We start from the raw sequence: 12,765 nt of genomic DNA on the forward strand, positions 1-12,765 counted from the left end.
AACAGAGGAGCCTGGAGGGCTACAGTCTATAAAGTTGCAAAGTTGGACACGACTGAGAGACTGAACACACACACACACACACAAACTGGAGCACAGAGATATTGCTATGGGTTAACTGTGTCTTCCCCAAAACTTAAAATGTTGAAACCCTAATCCCAGTGTGATAGTATTTGGAGGCAGGGCCTTTGGGCGGTATAGGGCATAAGGATGGAGCTTTCAATAATAGAATTAGTGCCTTTTAAGAAGAAGCCAGAGAGCTAATTAGGTTTCTTTCCACCATGTGAGGATTCAGGTCAGCAGTCTGCAATTTGGAAGTGGGCTTTCACAGGAACTGGAGCCTGTTGGTACCCTGATCTCAACTTCCAGCCTCCAGAACTGTGAGAAATAAATTTCTGTTGTTTATAAGCCATCCGGTCCCTAGCATTTTGTTACAGCAACCCAAACTGACTAAGGGTCAGCTCAGGGTTACACATGCTGGTAAGGAGTAATACCAGGAATCAACCCTTGCAACCAGGCTTTGCAATCTATATGCTTAACCCTACTCTGCACTACCTCTCAATATATCTTGATTATATTTTAATAGCTAAGTAGTATTCCAGTGAGTTAATAGGCTACAATTTGGGTAACCAGCTCTCTATTATTTAAATCCCCTCATTTTACACATGAGAAAATTAGCTCTCATAGGTGTTAACTAGCTTGTACCTGTAGACTGATTGGGGAAGGACTCAACTCACAATAATAGCTAATGGCTGTAATTTATTAAGTGCTTTCTATATATGCCTGGCCTTTATTCTAGGCCCTTTGGATCCTTGCCCCTCTACGAGATTCAGTATTAGATATGAGGAAACAGAACCCAAAGGAATTAAGTAATGCCTAAGAGCACTCAGCTGGCAAGCATCAGATCAAGGATTAAATTTCAGAACTGGTACCCTTTCTCCTCTGCCACACCATCTCCAGTTAATCACAGGTACTTACTTGCTTTTCAGTACTGTGTGAAGGGCCCTCTCTCACACGTGCTGGTGAAGTGTAAATAGGTGCAATCGCCATGGAGGGCAATTTGACAATATTTGTCAAACCAGCATATACATTTATGACAATGTAAATGTATGGAACACTACTGAGGTGTACACTTGAAGACAGTTGAAATGGTAAATTTTATATGTTTTTTTTTTTACTACAGTTAAACCTTTCATCCAACAATATAATTAGAAATATGCATATTTTGTGGGAAATGAGGTGTGCTGAAGGATATTTATTACAACATTGTTTGTATTAACAAAAGATTAGATGCAAGTGACCATCAGAGGGAGACTAGTAAAATAAATTATGGTCCACTATACAATGGAGTAGGACTTCCCTGGTGGCTCAGACAGTAAAGCATCTGTCTACAATGTGGGAGACCCGGGTTCAATTCCTGGTTTGGGAAGATCCCCTGGAGAAGGAAATGGCAATCCACTCCAGTACTATTGCCTGGAAAATCCCATGGACAGAGGAGCCTGGTAGGCTACAGTCCATGCGGTTGCAAAGAGTCAGACATAACTGAGCGACTTCATACAATAGAGTACCATGCCACCTTTAGAAAGGAATAGGGAGATATTTATTCTGATGGGGAAAGATTGCCATGATATATTGTAAAGTGAAAAAGGTGAGCAATTGTGTAAAAAAAACAGGTGGTGGGAGGTTAGGGGATAGGAGGGAGAGGGAAGGTAACTTGTGCCTATTTGCTTATATACTGAGAGACCATCTCTGAAAAGGAACACAAGAAACTTCCAACACTAGTAGCTTCTGAGATGGAGAACTGGCGGCTAGGGACAGAGGACGGAGACTTTTATACTTTTTGAATTTTGAAGTTTTGTGACCTCAAGAAATTAAATAAGGGAGTTCCCTGGTGGCTAGGATTTGGCACTTTCACTACCATGGCCCTGGGTTCAATCCCTGGTCTGGGAACCGAGATTCATTAAGCTGCACAGCACAGTAAAAAAATAATAATAATAAATTAAATTTAGAATTCCATTGTTTAAGTATATGTGCTGCTAAAGTGAGCACTAAAATTCTGTTTTTTTAAATATACTCAGAGAATTGAGAACTGGTAGAGATCTCAAGAAATCTAGCACTAGATATGTCCAAGACAGCATCTGAAGCATTTGCTAGGCTCATGATGAGACTCTGTGCCTCACTTATTTACTGTTATATACCTAAAGACAGCAGTTCTGGAGCCCTAGTGGTAAACAGAAAAGCACTCTAAGAATGCTTATTAGGTGACTGAATGAATGAGTGAACAGATAACTGGTGTTTACTTATTCTTTTACTTCTCTGTGATATGAGCTTTACACTCAGAAGTTCAAACATTTTTAGAGTCAATAACATTTTTCTTAGGCTTAACAAAGACCTATTTCATCTTGTTGCATCCTTTTAGAAATGACTAACAATTGGTTAGGGATCTCATTTTAACCTTGTAAACGCTTGAGGTCCTGTGTGACTTTTGGACTTCCCTTTTACCAATTCAGTGGCTCCAATTCTTCTGCTGTTGCTGCTGCTAAGTCACGTCAGTCGTGTCCGACCCTGTGCGACCCTGTAGATGGCAGCCCACCAGGCTCCTCTGTTCCTGGGATTTTCCAGGCAAGAGTACTGGAGTGGGTTGCCATTTCCTTCTCCAATGCATGAAAGTGAAAAGTGAAAGTGAAGTCCCTCAGTCGTGTCCAACTCTTCATGACCCCATGGACTGTAGCCTCCCAGGCTCCTCTGTCTATGGGATTTTCCAGGCAAGAGTACTGGAGTGGGTTGCCATTGCCTTTTCCTCCAATTCTTCTAGAAAACACCAATTTGGCCCCTGTTCAGTCATTCTATCTTCTCTGAATTCTCTAAATCTTTCTTTAAATGCAGTTTTTCAGTTGGTTCAGGATACTCTAGTAAGGATCAGACCTATCAAATATTGTGGATGGAGTATTGACCAGGTTTTGCTATTTGTTTTGTTCAGTTGCTAAGCCATGTCCAACTCTTTGTGACCTCATGGACGGTAGCCTGCCAGGCTCTTCTGTCCATGGGATTCTCCAGGCAACGATACTGCAGTTGGTTACCATTTCCTTCTCTAGGTTTTGCCATTACCTTCCATTAACATTTGCCTGTGTTAGCTTTTGAAAGAAAATCTTTTTTCTCTCCAGAAGCAGCATGGAGTTGAGAAAAGAGAACCAGATTTCAAGCCAGGAGACCCAAATTTTGAATGTCTACCTCCACCATATACAGGTTGAGTGGCCTTTCATTCATTCATTTAACAAATATTTATTAAGCCTGCTCATTGCAGGACACAGTTCTGGGCACTGGGGACTGAGTAATTAGCAAAACAAACAAAAACATTCCTACTTTTATGGACTTTACATTCCAGTGGGGAAAGACCACCAACAAACAAAATGAACAAGGAAAATGTATGTTATTTTAAATGGTAATAAGTACTACGGAAAAAAATAAAGGAAAAGAAGATGGGGAGTGTGAGGGCCAGGGGGTACAATTTTAAATAGAGTCAGTAATATCTTTCTTGGCAAGGCCACACTGAGAATTGAGTCAAGACCCTAGGATTGTGAGGGTATGAGTAGTGTGGGTTTCTGGAGGCAAATGAAAAGCAAATTTCATGGGCTCTTAAGTGGTTAAGTGGGCTTGGTGAGGAACAGCCAGGAAGGGAAGTGAATAGAGAGCAGAGCGGAGGTGGGGTTTGCCAGAGAGGGGCTGGGCAGTGACTTGTGACTGAGGAATTAATTTATGACAATTATAACAATGCCTATTCTCTGAGCTTTATCTTTTGTATTATTTTTATATTTTTTGGCAGAGCCATGTGGCATGTGGGATCTTAGTTCCCCAACCAAGGATCAAATCCACACTCCCAGCAGTTGAAACATGGAGTCTTAACCACTGAAGCACTAGAGCAGTTCCTCTCTGAGCTTTAAATAAAATAATGTACATGAAAAGTGCCTGCCAAAATACAACATGAGTAGATGGAAGTAAGGTCAATTGCAAGTCTGTGGATGTTTCTCAGGTTAAGGAATTGTTTTTTCTAATTGTTATGTAGTTTGAATAGGAAAAAGGAGTCCAGAGTAGTGGTGGCTAACAGACAAGGAAGGGAAAAGCCTGTGAAAATAGAACAAAGGAAGGTCCAAGGACCAGAGTGAGGACTTCAGGTAAAACAAACAGCACTCCTGGCTAGCAATTTACATAGGGCAGGCTCGGGGGAGGAGAAAAAACATATAAAAAGAGGAGCCAAAACTGGGCCAGGGGGCCTCTTTTCATGTCTTTTGGGTTGGCATGCCCTCACACCTCAAGGATGTATTTTCCTTTACTTTCTAAATAAAACTGAGCTGTAACATGGAGCTGTAACACTGATCCGACTGAGGGCTGTAACGCTGGTCCGTCCATGGCTTCAAATTTTTGTTGCAATGAGATAGAACTGAGGAAATTACACACTCCCCTGACATAATGATCTATACTCCCTGTGATTACAGATATGTCTGTATTATTCTGAACATCTCAAAAACAAAAAACCATGTGGTTAATATCAAGTAAGGTGTTGGCTCACATCCCAGAGTTGATGATTTTTGTATCTAAAACATATCAGCAGATTACAAACCCACACGTTTGTGGCAGAGAAAAGGCTGCCAGGATACCTTCCTTTAACAGAAGCCAAAGGTGAGAGGCATCACTGGAGAATACAAACCAACTTAATTGATTCAGCAGAACATTTATTCAATGCATGTATATGATGGATTAATTCTCTCTGCAATGAGGCTGAACACCTTACCTGAGACTGGACTTTCCAGACAACATTATAGACTAACTAAAATGTGCTTTTCTCTGTGGGCCTTTCTGTTTCTTTACTGAGATACCAAGATTTTAAAGAAGGGGGATAGAGACAATATGACCCTTCAGCAGCTAATCTAGAGACATTTGTCTGAGAACAAAGGTGAAAGAAAACCAATGGAGCTGCCTGTCCACATTTCCAGATTCTAGAGGCCACAGTTCAGTTCAGTTCAGTTGCTCAGTTGTGTCCGACTCTTTGTGACCCCATGAACCACAGCACGCCAGGCCTCCCTGTCTATCACCAACTCCCAGGGTTTACCCAAACTCATGTCCATTGAGTACGTGATGCCACCTAACCATCTCATCCTCCATCATCCTCTTCTCCTCCTGCCTTCTATCTTTCCTAACATCAGGGTTTTTTCAAATGAGTCAGCTCTCAGCTCTTCATATCAGGTGGCCAAAGTATTGGAGTTTCAGCTTCAGCATCAGTCCTTCCAATGAACACCCAGGACTGATTTCCTTTAGGATGGACTGGTTGGATCTCTTTGCAGTCCAAGGGACTCTCAAGAGTCTTCTCCAACACCACAGTTCAAAAACATCAATTGCTATTGATTGCTTCTTGCAGAGGTGCTTGCTTTCTGGTCAGTAGAATAGCATTGCTAATTTTGTTGACAGAATGAAACCTAGGTGGATTGAGTTAATTTTGCTATCATCAATCCATATCATTCTCAGGTCTGTTAAATATTAATACCTCAGGCCAAGGTGACCTCATGTTCTCCAAGAGGTATCCAGGTAACACAGTTCAACTACATCAGCAACTACAACTGACATAAACACACAGACGCACAGATCTGTATTGACAGAGGATGAACTAAACTTAGTTGTATTAGGGAAATAAAATTATTTTATCCTATTTTTCAGTATAATACTTCTGAAATTAAAGAAATTACATATTGGGATTTTGTAAATGTAGATCACCAAGAAGTATTATTTGATTAATCTGTCTCATAAAACTCCAAACAATATATCCTACAGAGGAGATTGCTTTTTACAATTCAGTTCATCAATTTAATATGTAGCCATTAAGATATGTTGTAGAGGACCAATGAGTGACTGAGAGAATGTTCAGGATACATTGTGAAGTGCAAATAAGTACTATACAGCAACATTAAATATTTTAATATATAAGGACAGAATGAATATGAAAATGACTAACATATTAAGTCAAATAAGAGATGGCAAGAGTGAATGTAGACATTCTAGGAATCAGCGAACTAAAATGGACTGGAATGGGTGAACTTAACTCAGATGACCATTATATCTACTACTACAGGCAGGAATTCCTCAGAAGAAATGGAGTAGCCATCATGGTCAACAACAGAGTCCAAAATGCAGTACTTCGATGCAATCTCAAAAACGACAGAATGATCTCTGTTCGATTCCAAGGCAAACCATTCAACATCACAGTAATCCAAGTCTATGCCCTAACCAGTAATGCTGAAGAAGCTGAAGTTGAATGGTTCTATGAAGACCTACAAGACCTTTTAGAACTAACACCCAAAAAAGATGTCCTTTTCATTATAGAGGACTGGAATGCAAAAGTAGGAAGTCAAGAAACACCTGGAGTAACAGGCAAATTTGGCCTTGGAATACGGAATGAAGCAGGGCAAAGACTAATAGAGTTTTGCCAAGAAAATGCACTGGTCATAGCAAACACCCTCTTCCAAAAACACAAGAGAAGACTCTACACATGGACATCACCAGATGGTCAACACCGAAATCAGATTGATTATATTCTTTGCAGCCAAAGATGGAGAAGCTCTATACAGTCAGCAAAAACAAGACCGGGAGCTGACTGTGGCTCAAATCATGAACTCCTTATTGCCAAATTCAGACTTAAATTGAAGAAAGTAGGGAAAACCACTAGACCATTCAGGTATGACCTAAATCAAATCCCTTATGATTATACAGTGGAAGTGAGAAATAGATTTAAGGGCCTAGATCTGATAGATAGAGTGCCTGATGAACTACGGAATGAGGTTCGTGACATTGTACAGGAGACAGGGATCAAGACCATCCCCATGGAAAAGAAATGCAAAAAAGCAAAATGGCTGTCTGGGGAGGCCTTACAAATAGCTGTGAAAAGAAGAGAAGCGAAAAGCAAAGGAGAAAAGGAAAGATATAAGCATCTGAATGCAGAGTTCAAAGAATAGCAAGAAGAGATAAGAAAGCCCTCCTCAGTGATCAACGCAAAGAAATAGAGGAAAACAACAGAATGGGAAAGACTAGAGATCTCTTCAAGAAAATTAGAGATACCAAGGGAACATTTCACGCAAAGATGGGCTCGATAAAGGACAGAAATGGTATGGACCTAACAGAAGCAGAAGATATTAAGAAGAGGTTCCAAGAATACACAGAAGAACTGTACAAAAAAGATCATCACGACCCAGATAATCACGATAGTGTGATCACTCACCTAGAGCCAGACATCCTGGAATGTGAAATCAAGTGGGCCTTAGAAAGCATCACTACGAACAAAACTAGTGGAGGTGATGGAATTCCAGTTGAGCTATTCCAAATCCTGAAAGATGATGCTGTGAAAGTGCTGCACTCAATATGCCAGCAAATTTGGAAAACTCAGCAGTGGCCACAGGACTGGAAAAGGCCAGTATTCATTCCTATCCCAAAGAAAAGCAATGCCAATTAAAAGAAAAGAAAAGAAAAGCAATGCCAAAGAATGCTCAAACTACCACACAATTGGCTCATCTCACACGCTAGTAAAGTAATGCTCAAAATTCTTCAAGCCAGGCTTCAGCAATACGTGAACTGTGAACTTCCTGATGTTCAAGCTGGTTTTAGAAAAGGCAGAGGAACCAGAGATCAAATTGCCAACATCCGCTGGATCATGGAAAAAGCAAGAGAGTTCCAGAAAAACATCTATTTCTGCTTTATTGACTATGCCAAAGCCTTTGACTGTGTGGATCACAATGAACTGTGGAAAATTCTGAAAGAGATGGGAATACCAGACCACCTGACCTGCCTCTGGAGAAATCTGTATGCAGGTCAGGAAGCAACAGTTAGAACTGGACACGGAACAACAGACTGGTTCCAAATAGGAAAAGGAGTCCGTCAAGGCTGTATATTGTCACCCTGCTTATTTAACTTCTATGCAGAGTACATCATGAGAAACGCTGGACTGGAAGAAACACAAGCTGGAATCAAGATTGCCGGGAGAAATATCAATCACCTCAGATATGCAGATGACACCACCCTTATGGCAGAAAGTGAAGAGGAACTAAAAAGCCTCTTGATGAAAGTGAAAGAGGAGAGTGAAAAAGTTGGCCTAAAGCTCAACATTCAGAAAACGAAGATCATGGCATCCGGTCCCATCAGTTCATGGGAAATAGATGGGGAAACAGTGGAAACAGTGTCAGACTTTATTTTTTGGGGCTCCAAAATCACTGCAGATGGTGACTGCAGCCATGAAATTAAAAGACGCTTACTCCTTGGAAGGAAAGTTAGGACTAACCTAGATAGCGTATTTAAAAGTAGAGACATTACTTTACCAACAAAGGTCCATCTAGTAAGTTCAGTTCAGTTCAGTCACTCAGTCGTGTCCGACTCTTTGCGACCCCATGAATCGCAGCACACCAGGCCTCCCTGTCCATCACAAACTCCCGGAGTTCACTCAGACTCAAGTCCATCGAGTCAGTGATGCCATCCAGCCATCTCATCCTCTGGTGTCCCCTTCTCCTCCTGCCCTCAATCCCTCCCAGCATCAGAGTCTTTTCCAATGAGTCAACTCTTTGCATGAGGTGGCCTAAGTACTGGAGTTTCAGCTTCAGCATCATTCCCTCCAAAGAAATCCCAGGGCTGATCTCCTTGCAGGCCAAGGGACTCTCAAGAGTCTTCTCCAACACCGCAGTTCAAAAGCATCAATTCTTCGGTGCTCAGCTTTCTTCACAGTCCAACTCTCACAACCATACATGACCACAGGAAAAACCATAGCCTTGATTAGACGGACCTTTGTTGGCAAAGTAATGTGTCTGCTTTTGAATATGCTATTTAGTTTGGTCATAACTTTCCTTCCAAGGAGTAAGCGTCTTTTAATTTCATGGCTGCAGTCACCATCTGCAGTGAGGAGCCCAAAAAAATAAAGTCTGACACTGTTTCCACTGTTTCCCCATCTATTTCCCATGAAGTGATGGGACCGGATGCCATGATCTTCGTTTTCTGAATGTTGAGCTTTAGGCCAACTTTTTCACCCTCCTCTTTCACTTTCATCAAGAGGCTTTTTAGTTCCTCTTCACTTTCTGCCATAAGGGTGGTGTCATCTGCATATCTGAGGTGATTGATATTTCTCCCAGCAATCTTGATTCCAGCTTGTGTTTCTTCCAGTCCAGCGTTTCTCATGATGTACTCTGCATAGAAGTTAAATAAGCAGGGTGACAATTACAGCCTTGACGGACTCCTTTTCCTATTTGGAACCAGTCTGTTGTTCCATGTCCAGTTCTAACTGTTGCTTCCTGACCTGCATATGGGTTTCTCAAGAGGCAGGTCAGGTGGTCAGGTATTCCCATCTCTTTCAGAATTTTCCACAGTTTATTGTGATCCACACAGTCAAAGGCTTTGGCATAGTCAATAAAGCAGAAATAGATGTTTTTCTGGAACTCTCTTGCTTTTTCCATGATCCAGCGGATGTTGGCAATTTGATCTCTGGTTCCTCTGCCTTTTCTAAAACCAGCTTGAACATCAGGAAGTTCACGGTTCACGTATTGCTGAAGCCTGGCTTGGAGAATTTTGAGCATTACTTTACTAGCATGGTTTTTCCTGTGGTCATGTATGGATGTGAGAGTTGGACTGTGAAGAAGGCTGAACGCCGAAGAATTGATGCTTTTTATCTGTGGTATTGGAGAAGATTCTTGAGAGTCCCTTGGACTGCAAGGAGATCCAATCAGTCCATTCTGAAGGAGATCAGCCCTGGGATTTCTTTGGAGGGAATGATGCTAAAGCTGAAACTCCAGCACTTTGGCCACCTCATGCGAAGAGTTGACTCATTGGAAGAGAGTCTGATGCTGGGAGGGATTGAGGGCAGGAGGAGAAGGGGACGCCAGAGGATGAGATGGCTGGATGGCATCACTGAGTCGATGGACGTGAGTCTGAGTGAACTCCGGGAGTATGTGATGGACAGGGAGGCCTGGCGTGCTGCGATTCATGGGGTCGCAAAGAGTCGGACAGGACTGAGCGACTGAACTGAACTGAACATATTAAGTATTTACTCTCAGAAGATAAAGTTACAGATGGTTTTAATTTTCTTTGTGCTGATCTTTATTTTCAAAAACTTCTACAATGAGTGTATATTATTTTTGTAATAAAAAAATTGTTTTAATTTTGGGTTCATTAAAATTCAGCTGCCTAACAGTTCTAAAAGTCAAATTGAATTTTCTAATTAGGAACACAAATGAAGCAATTGAGAGATCTACTTTCTCTCCTGGAGAAAATGGCTTGAAAAAGGCACACAGTCATGAAGATTCGTGCCACTGCCATTTGACAATGACAAGCACTGACTCTGTGATAGGTACAGGTGTGAGTGTATTGCTTGCATCACTTCACCTAACCTCACAACAACCCCATGAAGAAGGTCCCATTAGGGAGCCCATTTTAGAGATGAGGAGACAAGAGCAGGGAGGATAGGTAAATTGCCTAAAACCAAAGTTAGGAAGAGGTACAGCCCCTGGAAGTGTGGTTCCAAACCTGAGTCCTCACCACTGCGAGCAGCTCACTACCTGTCTCTGCATCCAGGCGGCCCTCGTCACCTGTTTATCCAGTGGCCTCAACAGTTGCAGCAAGTCTAGCCCTCTCCTCAAAACCCCTGCTCCCCACCTTCCTTCTCCCTTTCAGCAGCTGCCCTCATTTTAGAGAAGAGGAACTTCCTGGACTTCCCTGATAGTGCACTGGATAAAAATCCATCTGCCAGCGCAGGGGACCCAGGTTCAATCCTGGGGAAGATCCCACATGCTGCAGAGCAACTAAGCCTGTGTGCCACAGCTACTAAGCCCGTGTGCTGCCACAACTGAAGCCCACTTGCCTAGGGCCTGTGCTCTGCAACAAGAGAAGCCATCATAATGAGAAACCTGAGCACTGCAACAGAGTAGCCCCGCTTTGTTGCAACTAGAGAAAAGCCCACACAAAGCAATGAAGACCTAGTGCAGTCAAAAATAAAAATAAATAAGGAGCTTCCTGCATTCTCCCCTAAACTTATCTATTCTCTTTAAAAAGGAGCAACTATATGATTGCAATATTTGGAACATACTAAAAAAAAAGCATTCATTATTCATCTGAAATCCAAATGTAACTGAGTAGCCTGTGTTTTGGGCAACCCTACTTAGAGAAGATTCTCAACTATCTTTCGTCCAAAGAAAACACAACAAATCTTAATTCCTCATCCCTCTCCAGCAACCAATCACCAAGCCAGGAGATGCCTATCACATGGACCACACCCGCGTCTCCTCCCAAGGAAAGCTGTGTGACAACAAACCACTTGTGCCTTTGACCTCTGTGTTTGAAGCTGTCAGGATCTGGCCTTGTAGCTGATGGAGGCTGGCCCAGGGGATCATTTCAACCTCCACTTCTGAACTCACAGCCTGTCCACTGTTCTAACCAAGTTGCCACTGCCTTCCATTTGTGGCAGTGTCAATATCTCAGGAGACCTCTGGTCGTAGGTTGCCCTTGGTTATCCTCTGGATATTTCAAACAAGGCCTCTGCCTGACTCAGCACTTCTCCACCATAAACCTGGCATTCCTTGTTGTTGTTCAATCGCTCACTCATATCCGACTCTTTGTGACCCAGTAGACTGCAGCACACCAGGCTTCCCTGTCCTTCAACATCTCCCTGAGCTGGCTCAAACTCATGTCCATTGAGTTGGTGATGCCATCCAACTATCTCATCCTCTGTTGTCCCCTTCTCCTCCAGCCTGCAATCTTTCCCAGCATCAGGGTCATTTCAAATGAGGCAGTTCAGACCACCCTCCACCCACCCCACCTCCTTCCCAGGAGATCACCTCTGCTGGCAATTTATTCGTATCCTTCTTTTATGATTTTTGAAAATATATGTAAATCCTTTTGAGTTACTTGAATTTCAGTGTCTATTGTTAGTTGTAAAAGTCCCCACTGATCACATAAATACTCATTATGGGGAAAGGGAAGTTTTAAAATAGGGGAGCAATGGTATTTGTCATAAACTAGTCCAGCAGCAGGGAAAACCCCAGGCCATTTTTAGATCTCTGAGAGCAGGACAGGGATGACTTAAGGTGACTGGCCAGAGGCTGGGAGTGGACAAAGAAAGGAAGTCCAGAACAATAGGGTCACTCCACCGCTGCCCTTCTGGAGGTGGGGCCACTACAGTCAGTCACTAGAGTCAGCCTAATTAATGTAATTTAGGGATTAGAAAGTCACCAGGGTTAAAATATTAAGTCATTACTTTGAATTCTAAGAGAATATGGTGAGAAGAGTGGAAAACTCTGTGTGTTAGATGTTTCTCTAGATCCAAACACTGCACTGGAGTTAGAAAAGGACACAGAAGATGGTGCCACTTAAGTTGTTTTGCTTCTTATAATTATAATAGGGATTAAAAACAGATGGGCATCATAGAACCCTTTCATTAAGAAAGTTGCTTTCTGCATCATTTTGTATTATCAGGCTATTTTTCCAAAATATTAATTTATTCTCCTGAAAGGAAAAAAAAAGACTGAATTTTACCCTGTTCAGGCTAGGAGATGTATCTAGAGTTGAGAAACTCCTAATGTGGGCCTCTGATTTAATAGGGAAAGCCTGATATTGGGACTCAAGTCTTTACCAGCTGCTACATGATCTCTCACTTATTTGCTCAATGCTTCATTTGTCTCACCTGTAAAATGAGACTGTAGGTACAAGGGGTTTCTATCATCCTATGGCTTGAAAATCTATTAGTTGAACCCATCT

This window comes from Bos mutus, chromosome 11, assembly GCF_027580195.1.
Source record: "Bos mutus isolate GX-2022 chromosome 11, NWIPB_WYAK_1.1, whole genome shotgun sequence".
NCBI classification, from domain to species: domain Eukaryota; kingdom Metazoa; phylum Chordata; class Mammalia; order Artiodactyla; family Bovidae; genus Bos; species Bos mutus.